This window comes from Podarcis muralis, chromosome 10, assembly GCF_964188315.1.
Source record: "Podarcis muralis chromosome 10, rPodMur119.hap1.1, whole genome shotgun sequence".
Classification (NCBI taxonomy): Eukaryota; Metazoa; Chordata; class Lepidosauria; order Squamata; family Lacertidae; genus Podarcis; species Podarcis muralis.
In genome coordinates, this window is record NC_135664.1 from 27,688,944 (window position 1) to 27,700,364 (window position 11,421).

Sequence of the window (11,421 nt, forward strand, 5' to 3'; positions counted from 1 at the left end):
AAAATGATCCACAAGGGGGAAGGAGTCAGGATCCAGACTGCAAGCTGCACCCTCCCCTGGCTTGTTTTAACTGGCACTACCTTTCAAACTATTTTTATTTGACTTTCTTTACATCTTTTCCCCCTGCGGAATTAGAGATATCATCCCTGAGGCCACTTCCTCGTTCTGATCCAGCAAGTATGTTTTGAATTAGCACCAATCAAATAGGATACAGGGTTAGCCAACATGATACCACCCCCATAAAAAATAATAATGCTGTGGACTACAGATCCCATGAGCACCAGTCAACACAGACAATGGACAGGGATGGTGGGGGTTTCAGTCCACAACATCTGGAAGGTCTCTGATTGGTTCAGGGTGAAGGTTATTGGCCTTCAAGTGAAATCTAGGTCCCATCTGCACTGTACATCTAGCAGGCATCTCCAAAGTCCATTTTGGGGGCCTAACCTGGCCCTCTGGTCGATTTAATCCGGTTCCTGTGGCAGTTAAAATCTCCCCCCAAAAAGCTCTATAACTTCAATCCTAAAAAAAAAAAAAGGTGAGCAACTTTGGTTGGCCCTCACTCGTGTTCACTTCATCAAATCCGGCCCTCTTTGAAAAAAGTTTGGGCACCCCTGAAGCATTATGAGATCACTTTAAACTGTTATGATTTCCCCGGAGAATATTGGGAACTGCAGTTTGTTAAGGCTGCTGAGAGTTTTTAGGAGACCTCGAATGACGCCCTATTCAGAGATGAAGAGATCTATAAGAAGGCCCAAAAAACTTTGAAAGACTATTTCGAGATAAATTTGAGAACAGATGTGGAGAAAAGAATAATATGGGACGCAAGTAAGGCCGTGATGCGAGGTTTCCTAATACAACAAAATTCCATAAAGAGGAAAAAGCAGAATGAGAGGAAAGAAAAACTTTTGGAAAAGATAAAAGAAGGTGAAAAGAAATTGAGGTCTAAACCAAAGTCTCATGAGATTTTGAGAGAAATAAAGTATTACCAGACGCAATATATGGAACTGATGAATCAAGAGATAGAATGGAAAATAAAGCAAATGAGACAAATAACATTTGAATCGGCAGATAAATGTGGGAAACTTCTGTCATGGCAACTGAAAAAGAGACAAAAACTGAACACCGTGACAAGTTTGGAAATGGATGGAAAAATCATTCACAAACCAAATGAGATAAGCAACTGTTTCCAAAGTTTCTTCAGGAAACTATATACACAGGGGCCAGTTGATGAGCAAGAAATAGAAGAATTTATTAAGAAGTATGGATTACCAAAGATTTCAGATCAAAGCAAAATGATTTTGAATGAGAAAATATCAGGACAAGAAATAGAGGGCGCCATTCAGAATATGCAGTTGGGAAAATCTCCAGGACCAGATGGTTTAACGGCTAGATACTACAAGGCATTGAAGGAATGGATAATACAACCACTGAAGGAGGTTTGTAATGAAATTCTGGAAGGGAAAAAGGCACCTGAATCGTGGAAAGAAGCTTTTATCTCACTTATACCGAAAACAGAGACTGAAAAGAACCAGGTCAAAAACTACCGCCCTATATCATTACTTAATGTGGATTATAAAGTGTTTGCAGACATTTTAGCAAAAAGATTGAAAAGAGTGCTGATTGGGGAGATTCACAAGGACCAAACGGGCTTTCTCCCAGGGAGACATATGTCGGACAATGTGAGGAACATTATAGACATTTTGGAACTGCTGGAAGTGAACATTAACAGAAAGGCGGTATTGATTTTTGTGGACGCGGAGAAAGCCTTTGATAATATTTGTTGGACCTTTATGAAGAAGAATCTCCAAGGTATGGGGGTAGGCCAAGGCTTTGAAAACGGTATAGGTGCCATATACTCTAAGCAAAAAGCAAAGCTGATTGTGAACAATGTGGTTACGGAAGAAATACCTATAGAAAAAGGTACGCGACAGGGGTGCCCAATATCTCCCTTACTTTTTATAACAGTCCTGGAGGTCTTGCTAAACATGATTAGAGGGGACCAATTGGTTAAAGGGATTCAGGTCGGAGCCAGAAACTACAAATTAAGGGCATTTGCAGATGACCTTGTATTGACTTTACAACAGCCAGATACTAGTACTAAAAGAGTGTTAGAACTAATTGAGATATTTGGTCAAGTAGCAGGATTTAAATTGAACAAGCAAAAAACTAAAGTGTTGGAGAAAAATTTAACAATGGCAGAAAAAGAGAAGTTTCAGAGTGAAACAGGTTTAGTAATAACAAAAAAGGTGAAGTACCTGGGTGTGAATCTGACTTCTAAAAATGTGAATCTTTTTAAAGACAACTATGACAAATGTTGGACAGAGGTGAAGAAAGATCTAGAAATATGGTCAAGGTTGAGACTTTCCTTGTTAGGCCGAATCGCTGTCATCAAGATGAATGTATTGCCTAGAATGTTGTTCTTATTTCAGACACTCCAGATCCTGGAAAAAATGGACTGTTTCAAGAGGTGGCAAAAAGACATATCAAAATTTGTCTGGCAGGGCAAAAAGCCCAGAATAAACTTTAAGATCCTAACTGATGCAAAAGACAGAGGGGGGTTTGCCCTGCCGGACCTGAGACTTTATTATGAATCAGCAGCGTTTTGCTGGCTGAAACAATGGCTGCTTCTTGAGAACGCAGACATTTTGGATCTGGAAGGGTACGATAACAGATTTGGTTGGCATGCATATTTATGGTATGACAAGGTAAAAATGCATAAAGGTTTTAAAAACCATATTGTTAGGAAAGCACTATACAATGTTTGGATAAGATATAAAGATCTATTGGAAAGTAAAACTCCCAGGTGGCTATCACCAATGGAGGCTAAAGAGACAAAAAAACTTAATATGGAGTCCAAATGGCCAAAATATTGTGAAATATTAGAGCAAGATGGTGAAAGGGTCAAATTACAGAGTTATGACAAATTAAAGTTTAAAGTACGAGATTGGTTGCACTACCTTCAGATCAATGAGGTATTTAAACAGGACAGGAAAGTAGGTTTCCAGAAGGAGAGGTCAAAATTAGAAACAGAATTGTTAGAACCCAATACTAAGAACTTGTCAAGAATGTACAATTTGCTGCTGAAATGGAATACACAAGATGAAACAGTAAAATCAGCTATGATCAAATGGGCACAAGACATAGGTCATGACATTATGTTTGAGGACTGGGAAAGGTTATGGAACACTGGTGTTAGATTTACGGCTTGTAATGCTTTAAGAGAAAACATAATGAAAATGATTTACAGATGGTATATGACCCCAGTCAAACTTGCAAAAATTTATCACTTGCCCAATAATAAATGTTGGAAATGTAATGAGACTGAAGGTACTTTCTATCACCTTTGGTGGACCTGCACGAGGATTAAAGCCTATTGGGAAATGATCTATAATGAAATTAAAAAGGTCCTTAAATGGACATTTTCTAAAAAACCAGAGGCTTTTCTCCTGGGCATGGTGGGCCAATTGGTGCCAAGGAAGGATAGAACTTTCTTTATGTATGCAACCACAGCAGCAAGAATTCTTCTCGCAAAGTATTGGAAGATGCAGCAGCTACCCACTCTGGAAGAATGGCAAGCGAAGGTGATCGACTACATGGGAATGGCAGAGATGACCGGCAGAATCCGTGACCAGGGGAGTGAGACAGTGGAAGAAGACTGGAAGAAATTTAAAATATACCTTAAAAACTGTTGTAACATTGAGGAGTGCTGAGATGCTATGGTGTTAAGAAACAGAGAATTGTAGCTGTATATCATAAATTTAAGGGAATTACAATGAAGATGAGTTAATTAATTAAATCGAGGGTTGCTGTTAAAAGGGAAAAATAAGGATGCAGAAAAAGGGAGGTATGGGGAGGTCCGGGAAATAAGGTGAAGAAAAATGAATTTATGAAATTATACATGTTTATTTGTTGGTATGTTTTGTTGTGTTTTATTGTTTGTTTTCATTACATGTTTGGAAAATTAATAAAAATTATTTATTTTTTTTTTAAAAAGAGAGTTTTTAGGAGACCTCTACCCACCCCATTCCCCTCACATGCTGCCACACGGAAAGTCTGATTTCTTGCAAGTGCAAAACAAACATTATGTGGAACTTGTAAAAGTGCCCGTTTCTGTAGATCAAAGTGGCCGGATAGGGACACAGGGGGTAAGCGCTACAATTCTCAGAGTGGTTTAACAGTCAATTCCTTTTCCCAAGTAACTCTGGGACAAAGATGTCAACTTTTCCCTTTTCTTGTGAGGAATCCTATTCGGAATAAGGAAATTTCCCTTTAAAAAAGGGAAACATTGACAGCTATGCACTGGGAACTGTAGATCTGTGAGGGGAACAGAGATCTCCTAACAACTCTCCGTACCCTAAACAAACGAAAGCTCTCAGAATTTAAAGTGGCTGAATACTATTTAAAGTGGTATAGTAGTACTTTAAATGTATAGTGAAGATGGTTGTGGGTGCCCAACACTGGCACCTGGGCGCTGCTTCAAGCAACCACTGTGGTTCTGCAATGCTGCTCCCCTACAAAAATAACACTGTGCTTGCTTCAAGCAGCCTGGAACTGGAAATTCTGGCCATTAGATGTCAAAGAGATAAATAATTACCTGATATTCAGAAGACATCTTAAGGCAGCCCTGTTCAGGGAAGTTTTTAATATGTAACGCTGTACTGTTTTAACACTGATTGGGAGCCGCCCAGAGTGGCTGGGGAAACTCAGCCAGATGGGCGGGGTATAAATAATAAATTATTATTATTATTATTATTATTATTATTATTATTATTATTATTACGTAGAGTCATGCAGATTAGACCAAAGGATATGGCCTTTCCTAGGCCCCTGTAACCTTTTTTAACACAAACAAACCATTGCCAGCCAAAAATAGCCAAGCAGCAAAAAAAGAACTCTGGATTTTCTCTTTAGGATCTAGGGTGGCTTGGACTCCAGTGGCTAAATTCCCATTAAATTAAAAGGAACCAGATTTGCAACTTAATGTATTAGGCCATTAGGGATAATTCAATCTCTCCTCACTCTCTTTTTAAGTTCTAAATGTTCATTTATTTGCACTCATTTACAATTCTTATTACATTGGCATTTCAGGAACCTCAGCTATATGCTTGAGTTTTCTCAGCTGTGTGTTTTAACGTCTCGGAAGCCACCCTGAACGGTTAAAGAAGCAAGGATATGTATGTGTGTGCTGCATCAAAATATCCGAAAGAGGCCACAGACTCCCAGATCCTTAAATGTGTCATTTAAAAGGCATCCTAGGATCCTTGGGGCAGTCAGACTGATTGGGGGTGAAGGAAGCCCTCTTCCGTGTGCTTTCTGCCAAATCTCCACAGCCTTCGACGTCTGCACGAGGGTCTCTGTTCATCATTTCTGTTTATGAATGCTTGGCAGAAACATCTTGCCTTGGATCCAGACAAGAAAGTTGTGGGCTGTACACATTTGGACTGCAAGGCGAGTTTCTGTCTCTGTTAATAAAACATCTCTTGGAATTAACGCAGAAAAGAGTGGGCGCCAGTTGAAGTCATGCAAAGCCACAAATTTCCTCTGCTTTAAAATTCTGCCAGAGATACTACATCCTTCGGAAAACTGCAACTAGAAGTAGTACATCTGGCAGAAACACGGCATCTTCAAAACTCAAAACAAACTAAATCGAACATGGATGTTCCCGAGTTTTTTATATCCACCAGAGTGCATATACTTTACTGGGAGTTGGTACCCACCCATATGTTATTTACATGTTTTGGGAAAGGCCTTCAGATGCAAGACTGGTATCCATAGATGGACAAGTTTTCCTAGACCTGGTTCTCCTCTTCACTGTCTCAACCTACATCTTCGCCTGCCTCTCCCTCTGATCATAAGTGGCTCACCCAGGGGCATCGCATGGGTAGGCAGTAGCCCTGAGAGCACAATTTGGGGAGAATGAACCAGGTGCCCCCATGCAGAGATCCTTGTCCTGCCCTGCCTGCTGCCAGGGGTCTCTGGGCCCTGGAGCCCAGTCTTGCCTTGCTGATGCACCCGTGGCCCCCTCACTGAAGGGCTGCCCAGCCAGCCCTGGCGATTAATATACAGTGGTACCTCAGGTTAAGTACTTAATTCATTCCGGGGGTCTATACTTAACCTGAAACTGTTCTTAACCTGAAGCACCACTTTAGCTAATGGGGCCTCCTGCTGCTACTGCGCCGCCAGAGCCTGATTTCTGTTCTCATCCTGAAGCAAAGTTCTTAACCTGAAGCACTATTCTGGGTTAGCGGAGTCTGTAACCTGAAGTGTATGCAACCCGAGGTACCACTGTACACAGAACAATAATTATACATACTTTATCAACCTTCTGAGAAAAATACAAAACATTAAACAAAGCCACAAAGACTTGCGAACTACCCAGCCTAAAATGAACTTATAATGACTGGTTTCAATAGATTTTTCAAATGCTTAGCTCAGTCTTTTGGATAAGTTCATGAAGATACCAACAAAAGATAAGTTCGGTGATATTCACAATACCGAGAGGTGCTAGTAGAATTGTAGATAGATGTTAAAAAAGTTGTAGACAATGAAGTTGTAGACGACAGGGTGCCGGCGTTTTGCACCTGTTTTGCCCTGGCAGTCCAAGTAATCAAAAGGCCGCTGTTCGCCCCCGATGGGGCCCTTTAACTGTGGCTTGCAGGTAGCACACTCCCAAGATAGTTTTCTGGGCTTCTTCCGTGGTCTAATCTCAAAGTCTTGATACTTATATTGCTATTCAATCTTATAGTGAATACTTTCTCTTGGCTTAAGCTTAAGAGACTGATTTGCGGGCCCCTGAACCCTCTTTGTCCCGTGCCCATCCAGCAGCAGCAGCGAGAGCTGGGCTGGGGGGGGGTGTTCATTCTCCACACCCAGCCCCCAATCCTGCCCGGTGTAATTGAACTACCGTATTTTTCGCCCTTTAGGACGCACTTTTCCCCCTCTAAAAATGAAGGGGAAATGTGTGTGCGTCCTATGGGGCGAATGCAGGCTTTCACTGAAGCCTGGAGAGCGAGAGGGGTCGGTGCGCACCGACCCCTCTCGCTCTCCAGGCTTCAGGAAGCTGTCCGCAAGCCTTGGGAGCCAGTCTCCCAAGGCTTGCGGAGAGCTGCCTGCATCCCGAAGCCTGAGGTGCACTGAATAGCGCGCCCCAGGCTTCGGGCAGCTCTCCGCAAGCCGGGGGAGCCCGGCGTGACTTCCAGCCAGGCTCCCTAGGCTTGCAGATAACAGCCTGTTCTGGGAGCTGGGGTCGGGGGAAGCTCGGGCTTCCGCCGCCCCAGCCCCGTGCCTGGGGGGGAAATAAAAATGTTTTCCTTTATTCCCCCCCCCCAAAAAAAACCTAGGTGCGCCCTATGGGGTGGTGTGCCCTATGGGGCGGTGCGCCCTATGGGGCAAAAAATATGGAATATCCTTTATAACCAGTTTGATACGATGCACTAAGTCTCGCTGATTCAGTAGGACTTCCTTCTGAATGAGCATGATCAGGACTGTTGTTTGGTATTTAGTTGAGGTCAATTTGACGTTTTCTTCCCTAGAACAGCTAGTAGGTCTGTTAGTGGCATTGCTGCCAATTTGCCAGTGACTTTCTTTGCTGTATTATGTTTTTAAAAAAGAGAAAAGAGCCAGTCCTTTGCCTAACTCAGGGGTCTGCAACCCACGGCTCCGGAGCCGCATGTGGCTCTTTTACACCTTTGCCGCGGCTCCGGGGCGGATACTAGCGAGGGGAGGAGGCGCATTGTGCGCCCCGACACTCCCCACTGTGGCGGGCGCTGTACTGGCTGTGACGTTGCATGGGGGCGGTGCATGCATTAGTCACACACCGGCCCTGACGTCACCTTCCCGGTTTTGCGGCTCCCAGGTTTTTTTTCCTTCGGAAACGGGTCCAAGTGGCTCTTTTTGTCTTAAAGGTTGCAGACCCCTGGCCTAACTGAATAATTATTCCTGTTGGTTTTAGATTTATAGATGTGTGGGATTTATAGAGTATCCCAAACCTATTAGGAACTACAGCAGAGATATAAGTAAGAAAGACCCCTGACCTAAGAAGTTAGTAATCTTTTTTTATAAAAGATGCTTACAATCTAAAATGTAAGCTCTCAGTTTATTATTTGCAGAATTTCCTATTCTGTTGCTCCCTTCATATTCATATATATTCCATTCCCTGATTTGCAACTGCTGTCTTCCAAGTGAAATGTCTGGATTGATGTGTGCAAGAGAGTGATTTATTCTAGTCTCCTGATGGAAAGGCAGCAGCATTATTCTTCCTTGGCGGGTCTTCAAACCTCTTTGGCCATTTGGCAATGGCCTTTCAGATGTAGGAATACTGACCCGGAGTGGCTAGACTAAGGTATTGCATGCAACAGTATTACTTAGTACCACCACAGCTACCACCATATACTACTTCATGTTGTAAACCCCTAATCGCATTTATTTGGAAATTACTCCTATTGATGTTATTGGATCCTACAGCCAATAAAGTAGGCACATGATCACTTCCACACTGGCTTATCTTCTTACACTCTTCTCAGAGAACTGAAATACAAATTTGCCTACTGAGAGAAAATGAAATGTTCAGCTGTGCCATGCCTAATGTGCAGAAGCCGACTTCCATAAGCAAGCACAAGATAAATCCACATTGGGCCTGGAAGCGAACATAGACTCATAGAGCTGTAGACTTCTAAGGGACCGCGAGGGTCATCTAGGACAAACCCCTGCCCGCAGTGCAGAAATCTCAACATGAGGTCGCCCATCCAATTTGAAACCATACCGGACTCTGCTTAGCTTTACAAATGTGGCACTATGAGGCCAACACTCGTCAATATCTATCATCTATCTATCTATCAACTATCTATCATCTATGTCTCTATCATCTCCTGCTGATCTATAAAGTCCTATTTGGGAGTGGGAGCAGAGGCTATGCAGTGTTTCTCAAACTTGGGTCTCCAGCTGTTGTCGGGCTACAACTCCCATCATCCTTAGCTAGCAGGACCAGTGGTCAGGGATGATAGGAGTTGTAGTCCAACAACAGTTGGAGACCCATGTTTGAGAAATACTGATTAGAGTAAGACAGCCTAAGGCAGGGTGCAGATCTTGTGACCCTGCAGGTGGTGTTCAGCTCCAACTTCCATCAGCCCCAATGAGCAAGGCTGACAGAAAATGGATGATGGGAGATATAGTCCAGAAGTGTCCGGGATGGAAAACCACAGGAACAAACTCAATGGAACTTATTTTTGGATAGACGTGTATATGATTGCATTGCTAATTTATTATTTTCTTCACAAGTCACGGCCTTCAAGTTTCAGATAAGCTGGAGATATACCAACTGATGGGCCAAGTTAAAACCATTTGCATTTTTGTGTTTTTCTCCCAAACTCCTTTTAACTATTTTTAAAGCTCTTAGCTCTATCATCAAATCCCTATCCTTTCCTGTTCCAAGTTTTCAAGATCCTAAAGAGAGAGCTTTTTTATTTACTTAATAAGTGCACATGCCAATTGTATGTCGTATAATTACAGCTTGAATTAATTAACTGTATAAAAAGCATTAGATCCCTCTTGGCCTATGGAATGTCCCGTGAATTAAACTTGTTTTGCTCCTGTATCAAAATTGATGTTCCTTTTCAGATTGGAATGACTTCAGATTAGCATTTCTCCTGCTGCACAAGGCCATCTGCATTAAATTGGAAGAGGGGAGACCTATATGAGGAACTTGTAAGGGGATACGTAATGCGATAAACTGTGCAGGAACTGTTCTTTTGGCCATTTGCTTGCCTAAAGAATGGTTGTCATGAAGGTCATTGTGGAACAGACATTTTCAGACAACCTCCTTCCATTGAGGATTCTACTTGAGGTGGCCATAAAAGTTACCATGCAATGAGGACAACTGGCATATAATTTCTGCATAGTCCTCTTCAGGAGCTCATTTTGAACATTCAAAGGGTAAATGAGAGTGTACAGGATGCAGCCCACCTCCTAAATGAACCTGTGTACGTCAAGGTCTAATTCCTCTGTTGCAAACCCCATGTATAAGTTTGACACAACAGAAACACCACAAAGGAATGGAACACCAACTACAAGATGGGGAAAACTTTCCTGCCTCTCCCCATTCAGAGAAGAAGCACATTTAAAAACAAAAAGTCAGAAATATCTGCTCCCAAACTGTCAGCAAATATCACAGCTACAAATGTATAACAATTGTCTATGTTTCCTATTACAGCCTTTGGGTTTTACCAGGTTTTACTCAGAGTTGACCCATTGAAATGAATGAACCTAAGTTAGACATTTCCCTTAATTTCAAAGAGTACGGTTAACATTGGATACAACCTGGTATCTTGATCCATCTTGACAAAATAAATAAAAATACAGATAATATTGGAAAAATATGTGTAGGCTAGGAAATCATATTGCAATAATGTAGACATAATCCCCAAGAAACTTTTTCGAAAAGGGTTTCTTGGATGTAGTGGAGAATCGGCTGTGCGCCAGATCAATGTGTGCACAGCTGTTGATGTTTAAGGACAGACTACAGACATAAATATAATATAGCCAGAGATGCCTGTCTTGTGCGATGGTATTTTTCTTCAGCAAAGCATATTCAAAGGGAGATCTGTCATAACTGAACTCGAGGGGAAACTTATCAGAAAACAGAGCACAGAATCTTTTCCTACAGCCAGAATAAACACACCCAGTACCTATGAAGCTGAGGCCTTGTAAAACGAACCGCCACAAACTGTAAAAGAAAACCTTTATGTGTTAAAAAGGGATCTGAAGCCAAACAAGCCAATCCTCTATGGGCTTAAGTATAAAAAAGGCCCAAGGATGCGGAGATTATGTACTTGCTATTCTCAAAATTATTGCCATCTCCCCCCCCCCCGAAAAGAAAATCCTAATATTTGTGTTAAACTGTAGGCTATGTAAGAACAAGGGAGACTTTACGAAGCAGTCAGAAAGCTCAATTCTTCTTGCTTAGGATAGCACACTCGCTTAGGATGGTACACACAGTGGAAGCTAGTTCATTAGGGCAAGTGAGGCAATGGGCCACAAAATCCACTCCATGCTCAGTCAGTCCCACCTGCCATAGGGGGACACCAGCTGTCCGCCTGCTCATCCTTAGTCCCAGTGTTGCCCTTATAAAAATGGAGCAGTTGTCTCCACCTACCACTGGCTCTAGCGCCATCGGCCATTTGCTCTAGCGACCCCTACTGTTGTCCTCCCTAACTTCTACCTAGCAGTATCCATTAGTATCAGCCTCAAATGGTGGCACACCCTATCACATTCGATTTTGTGAAAACCACATCTAGTGTCGAACACATTGATCTCCAGCCAACCAGGAATGATTGCATTGCTTAATCTGAATAACGTAGAAGAACTAACTCTTCTTCTAAGGGGAAAAGGACAAAAGAGCGCACAGATCTGTGTTAAAATGTT